This window comes from Lissotriton helveticus, chromosome 6 (genome assembly GCF_964261635.1).
Source record: "Lissotriton helveticus chromosome 6, aLisHel1.1, whole genome shotgun sequence".
Taxonomy (NCBI): Eukaryota; Metazoa; Chordata; class Amphibia; order Caudata; family Salamandridae; genus Lissotriton; species Lissotriton helveticus.
In genome coordinates this window covers 1,538,180,386-1,538,188,936 of record NC_136067.1, presented here as the reverse complement: position 1 = coordinate 1,538,188,936, position 8,551 = coordinate 1,538,180,386, and the positions used below count along the sequence as shown (strand labels likewise).

The window sequence follows — 8,551 nt, the reverse complement described above, 5'->3', positions numbered from 1 at the left end:
ATTTTATGGAGGCTCAGTAAGAAGCAGGGTTGACTAGGGATATAGAATAGGTTCATTATGTGACAGAGGTTGACTCAAGGCTGTGGAACATTCTACCTAATAGCCAAATAGTTGAATCTGTGCTATGTGGAATATTTGGGCTCATCATATTGGTAGAGTTACCTCAAGTTCCACAGGGATGTGAAGGATAACGTACTGTCAGCTATGCTATTCTAATCTGAATATATCCTCACAAAGAAAGACTGTGGTTTGCACCTGTTATCAAATCTGTTTAAGAGCATTTTGGAATGTAACATTCAACAGAAATGCTGGTTTGAGAAACTTTACAATCAGTATACATAACTCAACAATCTCAGCAACTGGTGATCACTCGGCATCCCAATTCATCGTTCTTTTGCTCACCAAGCCACCTCAGTTTGGACCCAGATATATGCAAATCAGTCTTGACCCTGATCTAATAGGAACAGTCCAGCCCAAACTGCCAAGTCAGGTCCTCTCTAAACCTGAACACAAGCAACCCTGGACTTGTTCCACCCTAGCTATGGGCTAATCAGCCAGGATGCCGTCACGAGTGATTGTCAGTGGCAGAGATTGTCAGATTTGGAACTCTTTCTTCTAACATTTAGGTGTGAAGATATTTCCTGGAAATGGGTCTGTGGGTTCTGGTTTGTCCGAGGTAGGGGTGACCCTTTCTGGTAGCCACGGTGTTGCTGACAATTCAACGTCAGGGCAGACAGTGCCTTCCCGAAGGAGTCCCCAAGAGGGAAAAAACTCCAAAAGGAATAACCTCTGATGGGAGTGGTGACTCCAGAATCCAGGCACCAGGACATGTCAAGGAGGATAGTCAGCAAGGCAATGACAAATACCTGGGAAGAAAAGGATAATTGTGGAAGAAGGAACCCACAGGAAGAAATACCAAACTGGAGCAAAGTGTCACCTACAGAAGCAAATAGATATCAACAGGAGTGAAGAGACACCAACAGGAGCAAAGAGACACCAACAGGAGCAAAGAGTGTTGCAACGCAAGAAAAATGAGAATTCCAGCCCCTTAAATACATAAGGACAGGAAGTGAACCAATAGGAAAACCACCATCTCGGTTTGGGAAGAAAAAGGAAAAAGGTTAGAAAAACCTGAATCTTGGAATGTGAAGAAACAACAGTATCCAAGGCATTCTGGGAACCAGACAGGAATTATGTGAGGAAGATACACAAAAAATGGCCCCTAAACTCAGACTGCAGGCAACTCATGTAAGGTCTCTCCAAGATTCAGGTAAGTCTAAAGTACCTGGTATTCCCAAGCGGTCTCCCATCCAAGTACTATTTAGGCCTGACCCTGCTTATCTTCTAAGATCAGACAAGATCAGCTGCTTTCAGGTTGGTATGGCCACAGGCAGGCCACCTCCTACACCGACAGCATGCCCCAAAAGAAAAGAGAAATGCTTCATAGTGCATCTGTCCACCCAGAAAAGAGATGATGGGCTAAAGCACTGAGCTTCGGCGTGTCTAGTATCCAGAAATAGGTTTTGCAGACCATGTAATGGTCCGCGTTGGTGAGGCGGGAGGTGCCGCAGGCCGTGACCCTGTCTGCGACGTAACAGCGATTGATTCAAGCATTCCATCCATTACCTTGTTGTTTTTGTATCAAGAAACTTTACAGCATCTTATTATAGTGGTCAAGTGTCATGTACTGAAACTGTGTTTTATTTCATAGGATGTGTCAAAAAATATTTGATGGCTCTTTCACTGCAACTATGGTGTGGGTGGAAAACACAGCTGTTGGTTCTGACTAAGACACTGCCTCCAGAGTTGTCAGTCTTACAAAAGCACCTCAAAGATTCCATAGATCAGGTCCTTAGAGCTGTTCTAATCCTCTCTAAATATGGAAGCAGGGAGAGAGAGAATCAACTCTCTTAGGGAGAAGATAACTTAGAAAAAGATGATTGGGTGGGATTTCAAGAAAGGTGTTAATTTCTGCTGCTACAGACTCACATGCATTTGACAATTCATGACCTGAAATATTGTGAGAGAAACAACACGATTTTACCTTCCAATAAGTATGAAACGTGCGCAATTGCGAACATTTACGCATGATTGAAGACCAATGAATACAGTCACCTCCTTATTCTCAAAACACTTTACAAGTCAGTTCCTAGACCCAGTGATCTAGTATCAGTTCCCTGAAGGTTACATCTAGATGGGAATTGACTCAACAATTTTTATGCAATGAGCTTTGTCTGGTCAGGTTTTTAAATTAGCATGTTGTATTAAGTGGTCAGACAATTTTCTCCCTTGTTACTAACTTGTAAATGTCAGGGTCTTCATGAATACGACAAATCCCTACACTCCACCACAAAAAAAGCACATTTTGCAAAATCGCATGCAATGTGACCAACTTTTTAGTGCAAAATGCATCTTGCATTGGATGTGAGGACGCATCTTGAACTAAAGAAAGTACAATATTGCAAGTGACAAGAACAGCAGCCACTTGTGTTATTAATTTGCACTGTTCTCGAGATGAAATTTTTAACTCCACCTAATCTCCTAGCATAGTAGCATAATCATGGGCATTTTGATTAACATGTAACCACACTAACCCCAGGAGCTCCTGGGGGAGAGAGCTAGAGGCGCGGGCACCACGAGCAGGCCAGCCTCCAACACAAAATGTTGACCGCATCTACAACGGTGAGGGGACAGTATTCTCCCCACAGCACAGTTCACTTGCTTTTAGTACCATATAGCTGTTTGTCACATTAAAACTAATTTGGTAACTATAATGTTTTTTAAATCTCACTTACTTCCCATGGGCCCCCACTTAGTTTAGAAATGCATCGCTGTCATCAGGTGTATGCCTGCACTCCACCAAACCGAGTTCCTGGAGGGCGAGGATTCACATTTTGTGAGATGCACTCCCACAATTTACACCTTCTTTTTTGTGCCCTTAGGCCACTATTCCGGGAGCAGCCCCATTTTGTGTTGAACATTTTGCATAACTAGCATAACACCGATTTACTAAGGGCCTGATTTCAAGTCTGGCAGTCTTCTGACTCTTAGTGGTGGTCCACCGTCTGCCGCATTATGACTTTGAAAGTCATTGCAGCAGAGGATCACTGGTTGCACCCGGGAACAGTTGTTTCCTGGCGGTGGTGCAGCTGTTCCACAATGTAAGATGCTCAGTGGAACTGTTGCAATCCTGCTGAGCATATTATAAGTGCGACCTCTGCCAGCCATTTTTAATGGTGGGAGCCCGACCATGAAAATGCTGGTGATGGAGGAACACAGGGTCCCCTAAAGGACCCCCATACCCCCGCCATGGTGACACATTCAGAGGGGCAGCACCTGTCTGTAGTCCCTCAAAGTTACAGCATGGCATGGACATCACTCTCCATGCCGTGCTGGAACTTTCTTGCCGTTCCCATTGCGGTGTCTGTTTTTCAGGCACCACCATAGGAAAGGCGAAGGACCATCCATCGTACACTAGTTGAACACATAAAACTGCCGGCGCAACAGTGCCAAACCTGTAATCAGCCCCTAAGATTTTACGTCATGTTTGCATCACAAAAAAGTGGAGAGGAGTTGGCCCAACGGCTAGGGCAGCCGACTTCGAATCTAGGGAGCTGGGTGCGAGTCTCAGCAATGACACTGAACATCCTGTGATTTTGGGCAAATCACTTAGGGCCAGATGTAGGTCGCCCAATACCGGTCGGTAACGTCCGAAAATCGGTAATTTCGGCAGTTACCGACCGGTATCCATGAAATGAGATGTAGGAGCTTATTTTTTTCCGAATCGGATAACATGAGTTGGTATAATTCCGACTCGGTAATTATGAATCGGTATAATTCCGACTCTGTAAATATGAGGCGTTTTTTTACCGAAGCAGAATTTACCGAATACATATTTACCGAATCCTTATTTACCGATTCGGTACATAAGAAACGGTAAAAAAATGGCCATGGAGATGTAGGAAACCCGAAAAATACAGAATTCACGGAAATTCGGTATTTATGAGTCGGTATTTACCATGGATTGAATGCAGGTGGTAACCAGGTGAAGGCAATAACAAGAGTCCCAAAATGCAACAGTGGAACCAGAATGGCGGCTATCTACGTCATTGCAAGGCGCCAGAGCCTACAGGCCGCAGAAGAGAGGGAATGGCAAAGGGAGGAACAAGTGTACAGGCAGAGGATAACACTGTTCCAACTGACAGAGCCTGAAATACTCCAGAGGTACAGGCTACATCCCCAAACCATCAAGGACTTGATCAGGGATCTACACCCACTCCTGCAGCACCCAACACCCAGGGCCCATGCCATCCCACGTGCAGGTGCTGTGTAGCTTACACCTGCTTGCCTCCGGGAGCTACCAGAGTGTGATAGCTGCAGTGGGTGGTGTGTCCCAGAGCTGCCTGTCCCGCTTCTTCAGGAGGTTCCTTGACGCCATGATGCAGAGGATGGGACATTATATTACATTCCCTGACACACCTGCGGAGCTTGCTAAAACCAAGACTGATTTTTATCAACTGGCACACTTCCCTCACGTTATAGGCTGCATAGATGGCACCCACGTACCACTCTGTCCACCTGCAGCCACAGAACACATATACAGGAACCGTGAGTCAACGCACTCCATCAATGTACAGGTCATATGCAACGCTGGCAACATCATCACAGACATCGTTGCGAAATTCCCTGGGAGTACCCATGATTCGTACATATTGCAGAACAGTGGAATATACACACGGCTAATTGCTGGAGAATTTGGAAACAGATACCTGCTAGGTAAATGACATTGACACACCCTGACACCCACAGCAGATCAATGTATCATGTACATGCAACTAATGTCAATCTCCCCCCCCCCCTAGGTGACAGTGCATATGCCCTACGGTCCTTTGTGCTCACCCCCTACCTCAACCCATCCACCAGGAGTGAAAGGCGGTACAATGTGGCACACAGATCCACACGCAACGTTGTAGAGCGCACATTTGGACTACTCAAGAGCAGGTTTTGTTGCCTCCACAAGAGCGGAGGTGCACGCCAGTACACTCCAATCCTGTGCTGCAAAATCATTGCGACCTGTGCAATGTTACACAATCTCGCCACCAAGGAAGGCACAGAGGTGGAGATCACACATCATGAGGATATTGATGATGACACAGAACTGGCAGAGGCCCATGGTACAGTAGCGGCACCTGATACAGATGGGAGACTGAGACGGGCGGAGGTCACACAGCAATATTTCTGAGTGAGTAATGAGACACAGACAGGCAAAGATTATGACGTACGTAGTTTAATTTTCACTACGCAAGTGCAATGATACCACACAATGGTTACACAAAATATAAATGTTCATGACTGTGTGGTCACGGTTAACACCACCGTGACCTGTTCCTTGGGTGGAGGCCATAGTCAATGTTTACATCCACGGATCACAGGGTGGGACTGATTTGGCTGTGTTTCAAGGTTCTCGGTGTGGCCTGTCTCTGTCGCATGACGCCTGCCGCTCCTGCGTATTTCTGGGACAGGAGTGCTTGCGCCACTCCTGCTAGTGGACTCCTCACTTTCACCCACACATGTGTCGCCTCGAGTGCCAGTCTGTTGTGCGAGCATGAGCTCCATGGCAGAGGTCACTCTGGCCATTCCCACAGATAAATTGGTGCAGCACTGAACAATAGCATCCTGCATCACCACTGACCGTCTGCACAGCAGGGAGGTTGCAGTTGCAAATCTGTTTAGGGCTTTTGTCTGCTGCCGCACATCAACACGAGCCTTGCGCCTCTCCAAATGGTCCCTGTCCAACTTGTCACACAGGACAGTCATGCACTGTGTCATGTCTGTAATGCCAGATGCCATCGCCTGCATGCTCTCAGACATGTCTCCAATGCCCTTGCCTATGTCATCCAGCTTGTTGTTGGTGGTGCGTGTCTGCCTCTGAACACCCATCATTGCTTTCGCCTGCAGGCACTGGATTTTGACCAGGGTGGCCTCCAGACCGCAGAAGACCCCCTGTCCGTGATGCTCTTCAGCTGCCTCCCGTGACCTTCGTCCTCGGACACTGGCCCGCACAGCTGTAGGAGTGGGCAGCTGCTCTGCGTCGGCTGACTCTAGTGGGTTGATGGCCATGTCACCCTCATCCTCTTCCTCCTCGGATGTTTCCAGTATGCGGGGAGGGGGCACATCAAGCCGCCTTGCCCTTTCCAGCACTGGGGACGGAGTTGTCGGGGTGGGGGACTGTGCAGCCGCTCCTGACTCCCAAATAATAGAGGAGACTGTGGCTGTGGTGGTGTTGTATCCTCAGGTGACTTGGCTGCCTACTCTTTGTCCTTCCCTCCGTGTACTGTGCTGGGACCAGCTTCTTCCCTCTTCTTCTCCCTATCCTTTGCTGTGCTGCGCAATGACTCTCCTGTGGACAGACATGGACAATGTGTCAGTGGAGTTGTTCACCTCTGTCTCTTGATTAAACACACTTCTATCGCACATTTGCCTGTCCCTCATTTGCTTATGCTAGTAGTGTGTTGCATCCCTTGCTGTATGGTATGCTGACTGCACAGAGGTATCTACCTATGACTACATTTCCCATGATGCATTGCTGGCCATTGGTAAAACCTGTTCTGGAGTGTGATGTAGGCACACAGAGTGTGGAAGGGGAATAGGTAAATGGGTTAATGACAATGTACATGCATCTTACCTTGTTTCTTTGCAGCTCTTGCGGAGCTGTCAGCGTCCCCAATGCCGTGGATGGATTCAGGCTCAAGGGTGGATTCCACCAGCTCCTCAATGTCGGTGAGTCGTGGTGCTCGGTTTCTTCCTCCCCCTGTTGCTGCAGCTTCTTTTCGGTGGGCAGCTAGTTTCTTTTCGGTAATGATGCGAAGATCATACCACCTTTTTTTCAAATCGTCTATTTCACGGTGGGTGTCACCAATGGCATTTACCTTTCCTTGTATGTCAATCCAGGTAGTGCGCTTGAGGGACTCAGCAACATGCAGTGATTGTTTCCCAAAGATCTTGCTGTAATGTCTGACAACCTCTGCAACAAGCACCTGCAGTTCTTCAGGGCTGAATTTCAATTTTCTTCTGCGCTCAGCAGCATCCCTCTGTCCATCCTGACTCTCCATGGTGCTGTACAGGTAAGCTCAGGGAAGCCTGCTCCTCAGTCTGTCCTCCTGCTCTCCTGACTGTTGGTTTCTGCACCTGCATGGGCGTGGCCACTCCCAGGTACTGGGGAGGGGTGCTTGATTCTGTTTGGTTGATTCCACTGTACCTTTGGGTTTGGGTGTGGTTGGTGTTCCTGATTGGTTCACAGGCTCACATGTTTGTCAATTTCAAATTTCCGATTCAGTATTTACCGATTCGGTATTTACCGAATCGGTAAATTCCGATTCGGTAAAACCCATTCATTCCTATGGGCCATGGGCCCGTTGGAATGTATGGGTTTTACCGATTCGGAATTTACCGAGTCGGAAAATACCGATTCGGTAAATACCGATTTCTTATTCCGAGTGATTCCGAATCGGTAATTTTTACCGATTTTTTACCTATATCTCATTTTCCGATTCTGAAATACCGATTCGGTATGAGTCGGTATTTTAGAATCGGTAAAAAAAAATTACCTACATCTGGCCCTAAATCTCTGTAATGCAACTGGTGCTGTGTCACGTTCGCGCTATATAAAATTCTATAAAAATAAATGTGTAAATCTGGCCCCACATGCATGAATTTATGCATAAATATGTTGAAATAAACAAAATTTCTCCAGGCCGTAATTATTTGATGCTTCAAAGTCAAGCTTTACCTGCAGACAACTAAAAATCAGATTTTTTAAAAAAATGATATGGTATACATACTGTAAGAGAGACTTGACTCCTCAGCGATTCAAACTAAATAATTTCCTGCCGATTATACACTTTGACAAAAAAAAAGTATATTCTCGTAAGCAACCTAAATGGCGAATAATGCCAAACAGAGCACATTCCTAAGGGAGAGGCTGTGGCTTAAGGGCCAGAGCTGCACCTTTGGAGCTGGGGTATTAGGTTTCAGTCTTGGTGTCAGCTCAACATCCTGTGATTCTAGGCAAAGCACTGAATCTCCCTGTGCCTACCAACAATGAATGTGTCTTTTTGTAAAGTAACTGGTGCTCATGTAAAGCGGTCCAACATCTTCAAGACAAGTTTGCGTTAGGCAAATACAAATACCAAAAACACACAAAAAAAATTGTAACATTTCACGCAATGGTTGGGAAGAGATTTAAAAACGAATTTCGAGTCATAACGTTAACCTCTGCCTCAAATCGCCTTGCTAGCAGATCTGTGCTGACATCAAAGCGAGAAATAAGAAGCCGCCTCGCACCGAAGCTTCTGGAGAAATCTACGGGGTATACACTACAGATGTCAGCACATCTTTCTGCTTTGCTGATTATCCAATTGAAGGTGTGAACATAACTTTCCTTTCCACAGTTAAGTAACTTTTGGCCATTGTTTTGATGATTGATTTATGTGTTTCCTTCCCTCCCCTGTGGGAATCGTACTTTTTAATGTATTGTTCTGACTATTAAATA

The 8,551-nt window shown here is 46.2% G+C and overlaps 1 pseudogene; it reads right to left on the bottom strand.

The window, feature by feature from the left end:
• Window positions 1-1,273: 1,273 nt before the first annotated feature.
• Window positions 1,274-1,392, bottom strand: LOC144765718 (5S ribosomal RNA; annotated as a pseudogene).
• Window positions 1,393-8,551: the final 7,159 nt, after the last annotated feature.